General features: G+C 34.9%; 1 protein-coding gene across 7 annotated transcripts in view; it reads right to left on the bottom strand.

Moving 5' to 3' along the window:
• LOC123714140 overlaps nucleotides 1-13,871 on the bottom strand; it is a 57,953-nt gene that overhangs the window by 36,361 nt on the left and 7,721 nt on the right. Inside the window, exons 1-5 of one of the 7 annotated variants that reach the window (XM_045668296.1) lie at nucleotides 6,847-6,993; nucleotides 6,523-6,684; nucleotides 3,940-4,213; nucleotides 2,851-3,001; nucleotides 774-948 (exon numbers count right to left, since the gene is read on the bottom strand). The exons of 1 other annotated variant lie outside the window; for it this stretch is intronic. The gene's annotated coding sequence lies outside the window, so the exon portion shown is untranslated. Of the gene's footprint in view, nucleotides 1-773; nucleotides 949-2,039; nucleotides 2,064-2,850; nucleotides 3,002-3,939; nucleotides 4,564-6,522; nucleotides 6,685-6,846; nucleotides 6,994-13,871 lie in introns of those variants that run through there. 5 more of the 7 variants (XM_045668297.1, XM_045668301.1, XM_045668298.1 and 2 more) reach the window with 5 other exon arrangements.

The raw sequence follows: 13,871 nt of genomic DNA on the forward strand, positions 1-13,871 counted from the left end.
GATGTCACCTGGAACATGGTGTAATGGTTGCAGCTCCTTACAAACGTTGTGTAATTTAAAAAAAACTTGGCGATTAAAAAGAGTGGCGGAGAGTTTATTGCCAGATCTTCTCTTCCGTTCTACGTCCTTGATTTGGAAACTGGCAGTAAATGTAAAATTAGAAGCATTTAATGTATTTTTTGACGCTCATAAGTGTACATTGTGTTACATATATGAATATTTTTTTTTTTTGACTTTGACTTTTTCTTTCCATTTATTTACATAATTTGTTTTATTTTAAGGTTAATAAATGTTTACATAACTGATATAAAGCGAGCATAATTTTATTATTCCGTGTAATCCCAAGTGTATTATTCAGTTTAAAACAAAAGGAAAAGCCAAGTTGTGAATGATTCATTCTTGACAATTTTCTTCTTGAGGCAGATTATATATGACGGGTATCTAAATTTTCGCGTTCTAGAAAATTATGATATCGTAGTTTACTGAGCACTAGCATAGCTATATTTTCAACCGTGATGTCGTGGGTTCCAATTGCGACTCTGCAGCTTTTAATCTCCGACTGAGCGATTTTGCGCTTGCTAATTCGCCGCGTGAAGACCACCACATCTAACACCCAAAGTCTATGACACAATCGGCTGATCTCCAACTCTAATAATAAAAATGAGCAAAAAACACATCAAATTAAGGGCTTTAGCGCCGCAATTTCTTCATGTTATACCACTTTCGTTACTCGGTAATGAATAATCTTTAATATACAAACATGAAAATCTTACCTTTAAATCATTTGTATCACACAATCCAATAATAACATAAGTACACTACACCACAGTAACTTTAATTGAAAATAAATTATATCAGATCGATTACACGTCCGGTCCGCCTCCCCGCCAAGTTGCGACTGGCTCGTACAGTTTCTAAACCCGGCTCTAGGCTTCATCAATCTATAGCCTGTATTTTAATGTTCTGTTAGTAACCGACATATATCCATGTCTTAAGGCAACCGTTAAAAGGACTTTATTACGGCTGGGATCATGGGAGAAGAACAATGAGTTACAGTATCGGGTTATTATAATCGTGATCAGGGTTTTGCAATATAAACAGCTGAAACCTTGGCCCTTCTCATAATTCAACCAGCTTACGGGATGGGATTTTAGTGGGTGCTTTGCCTGCTTTTGAAGGATATACTCTGGGGATGGGAGGACCCCCATCGGAAGTCGATTGCACAGTTCCCTAGTTCGCAAAGGAAAATGTATATGAAGCGGACCGTGGAAGACTTCCAGACATCAAGGTTTCCATAACTGTAAGCCTAATATTCATTTTGTTTTATTATAGGAAGCCCTAATAGTAATTTAAAAACCGGTACCAAGTTTGAGCATTGTAAAGTACGTGGTATTATATATTATCAATTACGTTACTAATAATATTATTATTAACCAATACCGATACTACAAAGGAAGAATAAATTAGTCCTGCCATGGACTCCTAATTTTGACAGCTTTACAAAATGGCGTCAAATCAAATAGAACATAATCAAAATAAATGTAATATTCGCTAACGACTACGAAAGTTTTGAATCTTTTAGTTATAAAGCCATAAAGCTGATATTCCTGTACAGATCAGCGCAAGATTAGCAAACAGTTTATTTGTATTCGGAAATGATTTATCATTATATGTGATTTTATAGTTCACAGAGCACATTAAATCTAACCTAGTTATTTTAAAATAGAGTTTGTTTAGTTTCGCGTCTACATTAAAATAAATATAACGTAGGGTCTCAAACGGCCTCAGTTAAACGTGAACTGAATTGTTCATAAATTTGTTCTTGATTAATTTATTTAATTAACGAATCGCAAGGAGGTTTATAATTATAAACCTCCTAAGTCTTGAAATCAATTAACGGCGTGCATGACCTAACTCTTCGATACAAAGTCAAGTTCGAGAATCGAAAACTTAATGAATTTAACATATTGGAGTAAGTTATAGGTTTTAGTTTCATTCAGTCAAGAGTTGAGAACAGCGACGAGAATTCGGATTAATACCTGCAGCTGAGTTTCATCATCGGACGTCGAGGCAGAATACAAAATTCCACCCGTATCACCTCGACGTCCGCCGTTCCACGACTGAGCGTTTTTCAAGGCAATTTTTGCCACGCACCACCGCTATGTGGAACCAGATGCCCACTGAAGTATTTCCGAACCAATTCGACTTAAGGTCCTTCAAGAAAAGAGCAAACGCACTTGCGAGCCCTCTGGCATTGGCATTGTTTGCCCCCTTTTTATATAAAAGAAGAATTCTTGCGCCTAATTGTGATTAGATACTGAGGCATATAACGCATCATGTTATATGTCAACATGTATTGAACTTGCACATTAAAAAAGAAACAATGATCACGAAACAGATACTGAAATCTGAGGCCGGGAGATGGTTGTAGCACCACTGGTTTTTTAATCTGGCTACAGGCGCTGATATTTCGCATGGTTATCAAAAAAGCGGCCACATATGATCTTTATGCGAATAAAAAATATGAATAAATTAATCAAAACCAATTATTTTCATTGACTGAGGTGTTTATATTTTTAAACATGTTTTTATTGACACATAATTAAATCAATGTTGTTGGTACAAAATACATTTATTGCAACCAAAGCAACGCTCCGTTGAGTTTTGTATATTATTTAATAAATATGTTATATACCACCTACCTACTCGATACCATTATTGGTGAACTGTATAATCAATAAACAAAAAAGTAGGTATGTAAACAGTCGGTTTTACAGAATAATACAGAAGCTAAAATTACACTAAAGTACCGGAGATAAAAATACATGCACGCGATAACAAACAACATACCTTTATATGTAAAATTTATTACATAAATGCATATGCGAGGTCCACAAGGCTCCAGAAAGTTCCGATTTCCAAAAAAATATGTTGTTTTATTATTAACTACGTTATAATCGCTTAGACCAATGAAAAGTCTGTAAAATGCGAAAAATAAACGCTGAAAACAATAGAAAACTTAATTGTATAACTTATACTTTCTAAAATGCATTGGTAAGGCCTTATTAGAGCCGCCTCGCGTCGTTGCATACGGAAGTGCAGGCGGAAGGCACAGAATAGGTGAGAAACCTTAGTTTACCTATATTGGGACATTCATACATGCCTCGAATAGCTGGAATGATAACGAAGAAATACTTTTTCTACGGCTTATAAATCAAAGGGTTTACGAAAATTATTTTCTATATGTCGTTATCTATGTAATAAGAACTGATAGAGTGGTTGCCTGGAAGAGATCGCTTGGAAGCGTTAAGGCCGCCAGTTGCCCTCCTTTTATTTAGTTATGTTAAATTTTAATGCAACGAAGTGGTAATAAATAAGAATTCATTCATAGTATCTGAAAAAAGCATACAACAATCTTCGCAGACGTAAGTTTTGAATGAAAAATCTTAAATAAGAGAAAAAGGTTTTCTCTATGCTGATTCTTGATTAAAAACATACTAAATAAATGAATACTACCATGCTACATTAATATACATATATAATCATGCTTTCTTTGTTCATCATAGGGTAAACCCAAATTGACAGAAAGAGACAAATGAGTAAAAGCGAATATCAGTTTACTATGGAATGCCTTTCTGATACCTTTTTAACATTAAGTACCGTTGACGCATCGTTGGAAATGTAACGATTTGAAATGAATTTACATACAATTAAAACAAAACCCCTAACATTGGTGTCTTTTATGACTGTTGGCTAGTTTGCCCCTATATCGTAAAACAAAAGAGAGAAATATACAATATAATAAGCTCCTATGAAGCATGTCGATTGGCCCATGTGCACAAACCGGTTGACCTAGCTCACTTGTAAATTAAGACTACAATTACACTCAATAACCTATATTATTTTTTAACGAACAGTATTGTTAATTAGTATTATTACCTTATTGAAAGTATTAGTATTTATTTTGTATTTCACGTAATTTTTATAGTGACAATTGTAATACTTCTTTAGATTTCTCATCTTCTACCGTATTAACCATGGACAGCAACTGCAGGTGAATTTCAGCGTGGGATGAAGAGGCTGAATACGAAATACCACCAGTAAAACCTCAACGTACGTCGGTCCATAATCAATTATGCCCTCAAGGGTTTTTATGGCTATTTTGGCCGCGCATCACCACTATGTGGAACAAGCAAACCACAGACTTACGCTCCTACAAGAAAAGAGCGTACCAATGCTTTAAAGGCCGACAGCGCACTTGCGATCTATGCCAACGTGAATGTCCATGGGCGGTGATATTACTTAACATCAGCTGAGCATGTTGCTCATTTTCATATTCAAAATACCAAACGTGACTTCAACAATTTGTATAATTCTCTATAGAATGAGTAAATCCGCTATAATAAAGCCCTTTTAGATCAACATATCTTGTAATCATTTGTTACATACATACATACATTTGTGTTGGTATAGAAAGAAGGACCTAGAAAATATAGAACATAAGCAAGTATTGAATGTAAGAAATCTATAACCTGCCTTTACTCACGGCCTCCTCCTCCCCCCCCTCTTAACCCCCTTCCTTCTCTGGACTGCATTACTAGTAAATCACTGCGGAGTCCCTGACCCGCAGCCGTCTAATACTCAAAAGCGCTAATTTATTAACCGAATATCAGTTAATTAGGTTAATTGAAGACCAAGGCCATTAAAAGCACAATAGTTGACATTTCTTTGAATAATTAGAGCGCGAAACGCACAGTACCCGACCGCTATAATTCTATTTTTGAAAATACAAAATGCGTAATTTTATGCTTGCGATATTTTAAGTTATCAGTATTGCATTTTTTAAAAGTGTATAAGGTTATGAAAAACACGTACATAAAAAAACTTGAATTACTTTGTTGGATGATGTATATCTTTATATATTAGGTCCTTACATATGAAATTAGCGTTTTGTATGGGAGGAACAAAATGTCGAATATTTTTAAATATAATATATTTAATTAATCAAAGTATGGACCATTGTTTTCTATGCACTTTTGCACCATCTCATAGGTAGTTCATTGATCCCTTTACTAAAAAAAACCAGTCGGACGGGAATCAATAAAATCTGGGAAGGCGATTTGGACTGTCCCATCAGAATTAAATTTTTTCCCTTGCAAGAAGTTGTCCCAATTTCGAAAAAAATGGTAATCTGTTGGAGCAAGGTCCGGGGAGTACGGAGGATGTCTTATACATTCCAATTGAAGCTCTTCTAATTTGGTAGCCGTCTGTTATGCAGTGTGTGGTCTAGCGTTATCGTGAAGTAGCAGTGGCGTGGAGCGATTGACCAGCCAAGGTTGTTTAGCCGCTAGCTTTTCCATCATGGTTTGCAATTGCTGACAATAGACATCAGGCGTAATAGTCTGGCCAGATTTGAGAAAACTGCAATGAACAATACCGGCACTAGTCCACCAATAGCTTACAAGTAACTTTTTTGGGGTTAATTTTCGCTTGGGGCAGGATTTGTCTGGCTGGCCAGGATCCAACCACTGCGCTGAGCGCTTCCGATTATCGTAAAGAATCCATTTTTCATCACAGGTAATGATTCGGTTTAAAATACCTTCATTATTGTGCCGGTTCAGTAATGTAACGCAGCAGTCGACGCGCGTTTGCCGGTTTGCTTCAGTCAATTCGTGAGGTCAACCTTTCAAGCTTTTTAATCTTCCCAATTTGCTTCAAGTGAATTAAAACAGTTTTATCACTAACACCGCAGCCTGCAGCTAACTCGGACGTGGTTTCCGATGGCTCCGCTTCCACAATAGCCTTCAATACTTCATTATCAACTTGGGTCTCAGGCCGTCCACGGGGCTCGTTCTGCAGGTCGAAATTTCCCGAACGAAAACGTTGGAACCAAAAACGAACTGTGTTTTCTTTTGCAACATGACCGCCATACACATCATTCACCCTTCGAGTCGTTTCCGCAGCACTAGTGCCACGGCGGAACTCGTACTCGTAAATACTGCGATGCGATACTTTAAGTTTTCCATTTTGTAAAATGAGTGACGCAAACAGAAAAAGCAGAAGAAAAAACAAATGAATGACGGTCATCGAAGCACAAATACATGAGTAAATAGCTGTACAAATTTGAATTTAAAATTCCTAACCAAAGAGGAGGTATTTGAGGTCAAAGTGGCCAGTACGACAAAACGCCAATTTCATATGTAAGGACCTAATATATAATTCTTCTATACGTGTGTATGTCACCGAACTACTCCAAAACAGCTGGATCGACGGGAATGAGATTTTTGTATGCGTTTGGATGGCGCCCTGGATGGCTTAGATTCACAAATCAACCCGGTTGATGGTGCTGCAGTCGGTATCTTAGCAAATAAACAGCTAGTATATATATAAATCACGTGCACATGTTCGTAATTACACTACTAAACGGCTGGACAGATTTTGATTTTTTTAAACAATAAAATATTATCTTTACTTGTGCGTCTTTTACTGTTTTTAATGAAAAAGGACGTAATTATCACTCACCGTAAATCCACCTTTAATGTGGAGGACCGCACTTAATAAAATGTATACATTCACTAAGAAATAAAATATATGCATATACTAAGATGTTCAGACTCGTATTAAAATTGAAAAAGGTCCCCGGCCAAAAAGGTTTGCAATCTCTCACATGACAAAAAATGATAGCTGTCAGAATTCTACTAATTAAAAATCAGAGTATAAACTATATACTGTTTCTAGAAAAGGATGGTACGGACGAGCCGCTTTTTTGTTCGACTGGCGGACCAACCGAATATCACATTTTAATTGAAATATTACATTCATTCAATTGTATAATCTAATACGTACCGTTAAATTGTGAAACGCAGTAACAAACAACAACAACAACAACCTCTAACATTATTAGGTTCAATACGGACTAAGTACGGAATTCAAATATTCATTTGAAATGTTTGTTGTAAAAGGAAATTACCAAACCATATAAACGTTATACAATAAAACTGTTAGCAATATAGCAAATCGATTATAACACAATTTAACATTCAATGGTTATTTAATTTTTATTGCAATGTGAACACTCATACACTATAACTTCCGTAAACAGAAATGCTATATGCACAAATTCAGCATCATGCAACACTTTTTTATGGAAATCTTAAAACAAATTAAATTGCACACTGTTAAACAACTTTCGTTTTCGAATAGTATTCGTATAGTAAACTGTCCATCGTATCCCTTACTTTCTTCTAACTGTTTCAACTGTAATTATTGTGATTCATGTGTCCTTTTCTTTATCACGTGTGTTTTTTTATTGTCCCTAAACATGTTTACATGTTTTAATTGTTTTGTTTTAGTCTAAATAATTGTATCACTTTTACACTTCTTGTGCTCAAGTAATATTTCTTATCACAGTGGTAACCTACTCGAGCTAGGGCCACCAGTAATCTCCTACTTGTACTACAACGATGTTTAACTACATTAAAAAAAACCTTAAATATTGAACTCGTGCCGATGCTAACAAGTTTGTAATAACTTTTTTTGTAGTACAGGATGCAAACTGGCAGGAAGCTTATCTGATGTTAAGTGATAGAACATGCAATGCCAAAGGGCCACTCGCGAGCCCTTTGGCCCGTTGCCGGCCTTTTACTAATTATCGAATTAATTATTTTCCGCTTCTTCATGAAAAGAGCGTTAGTCAAATTGGTACGGAATTACATAGTGGTAGTGCGCGATGGTGCGGAAAAAATGGTCTTAAAAACACACATTTGTGGAACGACGTACGTCCAGGTGATGTGGATGGTATTTGAATTCTACTTGACATCCGATGATCCAACACAGCAGAAGGTATTGATTCGAATAACTCCTCTTTTTAGAGGAGTTATCTCTACCTTTGGTTAGAGTGTTTACTCTAAGTGGTAAATGCGGTAAAGACCCCAAATCTCTATGAAAATATTTTTATTCGCCTTATCAATATGGGAAATAACCTTTCTAAGAAACCTTTAAGTTATATAGTCCGAATCTCCAATAGACCATCACGTGCGTATAAACTAACCGTTACGTTTAACTTTCGCTGCAAGGAAATAAACTCACGTAAAAGTGAAACACGTGGAACACAAAACAATCAGAGCAGTATTAAAAAATTCACCTTACTTCCTAATTGGCCATTAGCATTCGTATTAATGAATTACCGTTGTGAAAGATAGGTGGATCGTTACTACTAAGCAAAATATTATTGCTTTAATCCAATATTGATCCAAATACAAAACCTATTTACAAACAGTTTTTCTACACTTCCTTCCATTTTTAAATTTGCGTTTTATTGAAATTATTACTCTGTGATATTTACTAACAATGTGCACGTCCGCGCACGTATACTATGTGGCCGTCTTTTATATCACACCTGAGAGACCACAACGACTTAAGAGTTGTAAATAAAAGAAACATTCACTAGAAGATTAGGTTACGATGAATATTTAAAACGCTACAACGTTTTTAGGTCTGGGCTTCAGATTTCTGTATCTGTATCAGGATCATTTGTCAATCTAATAGGCAAGTAGGCGGTAGACGAGCCGATTTCCTTACGATGTTTTACTGCATCGTTTGAGCGACAGAAAGTCCAGTGGTACACATCCGGGGACGAAACCTAGCACGTCAGGGAAGAGAGTCTCACGCTGAAGCCACTGGGCCAACACTGCTCTTCTTAAATTAGAAATATTTTTCTCGGCGCATGTAGGTAAATCATTAAAGTAGTTTTAATAAAACCCAGCACAAAGCATATTTAGGCAAAGTATGCTGAGTTAAAATTCTTAACAAAGGGATTCAGGTTGTAGGGACGTCATTTTAATCACTCGTTCTCCGCAAATATTTACCAAATAATGTGACCCTTGACAAGATTTTTCCCTTTGTTTAGTTAGATTCTGTTTAAGATTTAAATTAATTAATAATAAATCTGACTTTGTCTTGTCAGTTTGTTTAACTGTAAAAACTTTAGTTAGTTCTGCTTCTTTACTTAGTTTTTAAGTATGTAGCCAGTTTTACACTAAACGCCTTTATCACGGACCATCAACAATAAAAATGTAATTAATATTTTTATTAACGAAGATTGTACAGGATATCTATAGGATATTATCTTTATAAAAAAATACCATAAAAACCTCAACATACATTAACAAATAACAAAGCAATTTTTGAATTTACATTTTTTGTTGTTATATTCAATCCATTACCTAACCACGCACACATTTGCATACTACTTTGAAGGTTTCATATGTATATTTAAAATATACTTAAATGGATTAAGCAAAGAATACTTGTAATGCAAACCATAACTGGATTATTATTAAGACTTCCTCATTTTGTTAGTTATTGTTTATTCTCGGAAATAAACTTCTATTGTTTTAACTACCGGGAGCACAGATTAAACAAGACAACTGTTATTCTCAGACCATGGGACAATAGAGAACGCACGACTAAGACACGACGTGTTACGTTGATTATGATTGGTCAACTAGTCCAATCAAAACGACACCGTCCTTCCGTTTGACCAATTACAGTCGAACGAAAATCGCCATCGTTTTGTTTTTCGTTCTCATGTTCCCGTTTGAAATTGGAATTGGATCAAACAAAAGAAATACGTGTTTAGCCCTTCTACAGGATACTCTTGCTTTTATAACCATGCCTGTAATCTTGTCATATGTATCAATATACACGAAAACAAATATAAGACTATAACATTCTTGTTAAAACACTGTAAGAGTAATCTATTGTATAGTTCTAATCGAAATTAAATCTAAGGCATAGTAGTTGTGTCGATCATATTTTAATTTTATTTTGGACTGTTAATAAATCCGTGATCCAATCATGTACTTGATTGGGAAATTCATACAACGCAGAAAACCCTGAATAGAAAATTGACTTTCAATGTATCGAACTAGCTTAATTAGCCGTTCAATTAACAGCCTAGCTTTTAAACTAAACGGCGCCGTTGAACTAACGGCCTGAAACAACACTGTTACAACGTTTAATAAACTTACGATAGAGTCATTATTTGGCAGAAATAAAAAAATGAAACATATGACAAAAATATTTCTTTTAAAATTAAATTGCTTAAGTCAAATTGACATTTTTATTGTCGCTACACTCTGCCATTGTACTTGTTGTTTTTTATGAAACTTTGGAAACGCCAAGAAAGTTGTGGTTTGCCGATGCCATATTGACAGTTTAAAGAGTTTCGTTTCGAGTTTGAGAGTGGCAGAAAGTGGAGTTAAATTTTAATTAACAGTAAACAGGCTAGGCAAGTAATTAAACGTCATCGATCCAAGTCATTTGCCTAGCTGTTTGATTAACTGGGTGAACATCTTTCAGGCCGCTAGTTAAACGGCTAGGCTATTGAACGGCTAATTAAGCTAGTTGGCTGCGACATATCCATAGATAAAAGCATCTTAAGTCAAAAAATCATAAAAAGCCTTTTGAAATCCACAAATTGTCGCAATAGGACAATTCCCACGCGAACTTTCCATTTCATCGCGGACATAGACAATCAAGAATACATTAGAACTATGTCGTGTATGTATGTCAGTGCAGGCATATGCATATTAATAACGAAAAATATTAATTGATTTCAGATTTGTTTATTAATTATATATAATTTTGATGATTGTACGACAAAAATGATGCCATGACCTGCGACTGACATTAATAGAAAATCTATGTTTTTTATGTCCCTGACATACTTCTAATATAATCTGTGATCTCTGGTTTATTCTAAAGATTTTCTCTCTATTATAAACTCGTATTAAATTCAAAGCAAAATTGCATAAATACCTCGTTTTCGTAGATGTATAATCACAGATATACAACAGTTTTTATTATTTTCTCTGGGTTTTTTATGTTGTCTACTACATAAAATTATTACTGCCATTATTATACCGAAATATCCATAAATTTCCTCATAATTAATTAACTAAATTTAGATTCTAAAACAAAACAGAAAGTCCTGAATTAGATGTATTTTCCGTGTTAGTATGTATAAGGTAATACGAAACTTTAAAAGGGACTTATTCACGTTTGAGACCCAATATAATAGAATGTATATGTCGCAGTAAAGTAGTTGAATCAGAGAGTTAATTTAATCTTTAGACAGTTAATTTAAAATCGATATTCAATCAAGTCGCTAAAGTTCCATCTGACAAGTGAGTTAACGAAACGTTTAACGAGTTTCCTAAACGTTCCTAGGCAACAAGACTAACCTAATATAACCATTTACAATAAAGCAAAACACGGAATTTCCAAGCTCTCAGTTCTTCACGATCACACCGAAATAAGAAAAATAAGTGAAATAATCATGGCGGAGTCTTGTTTTACATTGTTAATCAACACGCTGGCTTTCGGTCAGACAGATAGTTAAACGCTCTCGACGCTGCTTTATTTAAGTCAAAATTGTAGCGACTTGATTGAATATCGACAATTAATTAACTGTCTAGAGTTAACTACTTTACTGCGACATATATATAATGTATCCAATACAAAAACATAAATAAATTATTGAAAAATATTCAAAGTCACTGAGGCGTTGAAAATTAACCGTACTAGTTTGTATTTCCCAACGTTTTGTGGTTTCTGCTCAGTTGCTTATAAAAAGCGTAATGCAACTTTAAACGACTGAAAATAATTTAATGCAGGCTTAAGTAGCCTTGTGCCTTTTGTATGGGACATTTTAAATTCACTAACTACTTTTCTGAGTGTGATATATATCTATACTATCGAATTTACGATGCTACCATCTACAAAGGTATTATAAAGAAGAATATCTAAACTAAGTAATAACTATAAAATACTAAAAGTAAATTCGAAAAAGGAAAGATTCCGGCGAGGGAACTCGACCCTACAGTTACCACTATAGAATAACCAGAACTAGCAAAAGCATCAACAATGAAACCCACATATGTAATCTAGAACAACATAACATGCTACAACATATAGACCTGAAGAGTCAAAGGTGGCGGAGGGTAGCAGAAAGCACTAATAACTGGAGCAGGCCAAGAACAACTGGACATTTAAGTTAGATAATTATAGAAATAATAATGTCCACTATAATAATCTGTACTCGTATTGTCAATGTAGATACTTGTCTATGATCAATGTCTCTGCCATTGCCTCTTAAATAAAAATCACCAAGAAAATTTATAATACACTACAAGAAAAGAGTACACTACGTACCAATTCTTAAAAGGTCGGCAATGCACTTGCGAGCCCTCTGGCAATGCGAGTCAAAGTCAAAAATCATTTATACAGATAGGTACACTTATGAACGTCAATAAAAAATATATATATACATATGCTTCTAATTTTACATTTACTGTCAGCTCTCAAATCAAGGGCGTAGAACGGAAGAGAAGAACTGGCAATAAACACCCGCCACTTTTTTTTATTATTACACAACGTTTGTAAGGAGCTGCAACCATCACACCATGTTCTACATGACATCAGCAGGAGGCATGATGAATGTAAGTGCGAGCTCCTATGCTCGCACTTACATTCTCGTGGGCTATTGGCAGCGGTATAACTTAACACCAGTGAGCCTCTTGCCCGTTTGCCCCTGTTAATCTTTTGTAAATGTCTACAAGCAAACCGGTGTTCCAATATTTAGTATGTAACACAACGAACACAACACCAAACGCCTACAATCTCGTGTTTGCCTTTCACACCCTTTCAAGGTTGTCGTTGCATCAGCAAACCATAGCAAAAGGCACTTAATTAAGTTTCGCTTGATCAGTCCAGTCATGGACGGCCGATGAACGTTACATAAAAAGTCAATATTTTTTATCCATTTTAGGTAACATGCGTAGTTTCGTCAAACTATCAAAAGGTATCATAAATTGTCGTTAAATAAATACCGTAGTGTACAGTATGGACAACAACATTCGAAGTTTTTAAGAGTTTGGCGTTAATGTAGTGACGTAACTTTAAGTTACACTGTACAGTCATCCCCCGCGTAACGCGATTTCCGTACCCCATAAAACGCTGAGTTTTCTCGCTCGCAAAATATAGCTTATTTCTGTAGTGTGAAATTTATTTGTCAAGTCCATAATTTACGTATCTTTGCACCTGTTTCAATTGTGTTATTATATTTGTTTAACCAAATAACTGTATTAAATTCGAATTATTAAAAATGGCTTTACGAGAATACTCCTAGAACGCGATTTCCTATAAAGCGGTCCAGGTATACCGCGTTATAGAGAGAATTACTGTATATGTTTGAAACCCAGTGGATTATGAAGCCATATTAGCGCAAGCAAGCAACACAGAGAATATTTCATCAATTTGTTGTAGGTAATGCGACTTCAAATCAATCTTGATCGGGAATCCAAGTTAAGCCCGGACTATATGTGTACTAACTGCAAGTTAATATATAAATCAAATTGGTTAAAAGATCTAGTAATTACTATTAAACGAAATAAAACCTATTACCCAAGCTTTTGTTTGTTTATTTATTAACACTTTGTTGGATTATATATTTGGTACATATACATTCCGATAGCATTAAGGAGCCAACGGACGGCTTTACCGCTAACAAACAATTCCGAACGGTCCATAGTAAGGAAATATTAAGGGTAAAGTACAAAAACCGCATAACTAAATTAAAACAAAATACCTGTAGCCTTATACAATTACAAAACCTACAAAAAAATCAAAGCTAATCTTAATAGTCACGTATCACAATGCTAGGTTAAAATACATAAAAAATAATATACTTTTATACAATATATTACCATTACAGATGTCACGATTACACAGTAATGGTTAATATGAAAACCAAATGCATAAAAATTAAAAAAAAAACAGATGGGGTTTCCTTTAATATGTCCTTTATG

Source organism: Pieris brassicae, chromosome 9, assembly GCF_905147105.1.
Source record: "Pieris brassicae chromosome 9, ilPieBrab1.1, whole genome shotgun sequence".
Classification (NCBI taxonomy): domain Eukaryota; kingdom Metazoa; phylum Arthropoda; class Insecta; order Lepidoptera; family Pieridae; genus Pieris; species Pieris brassicae.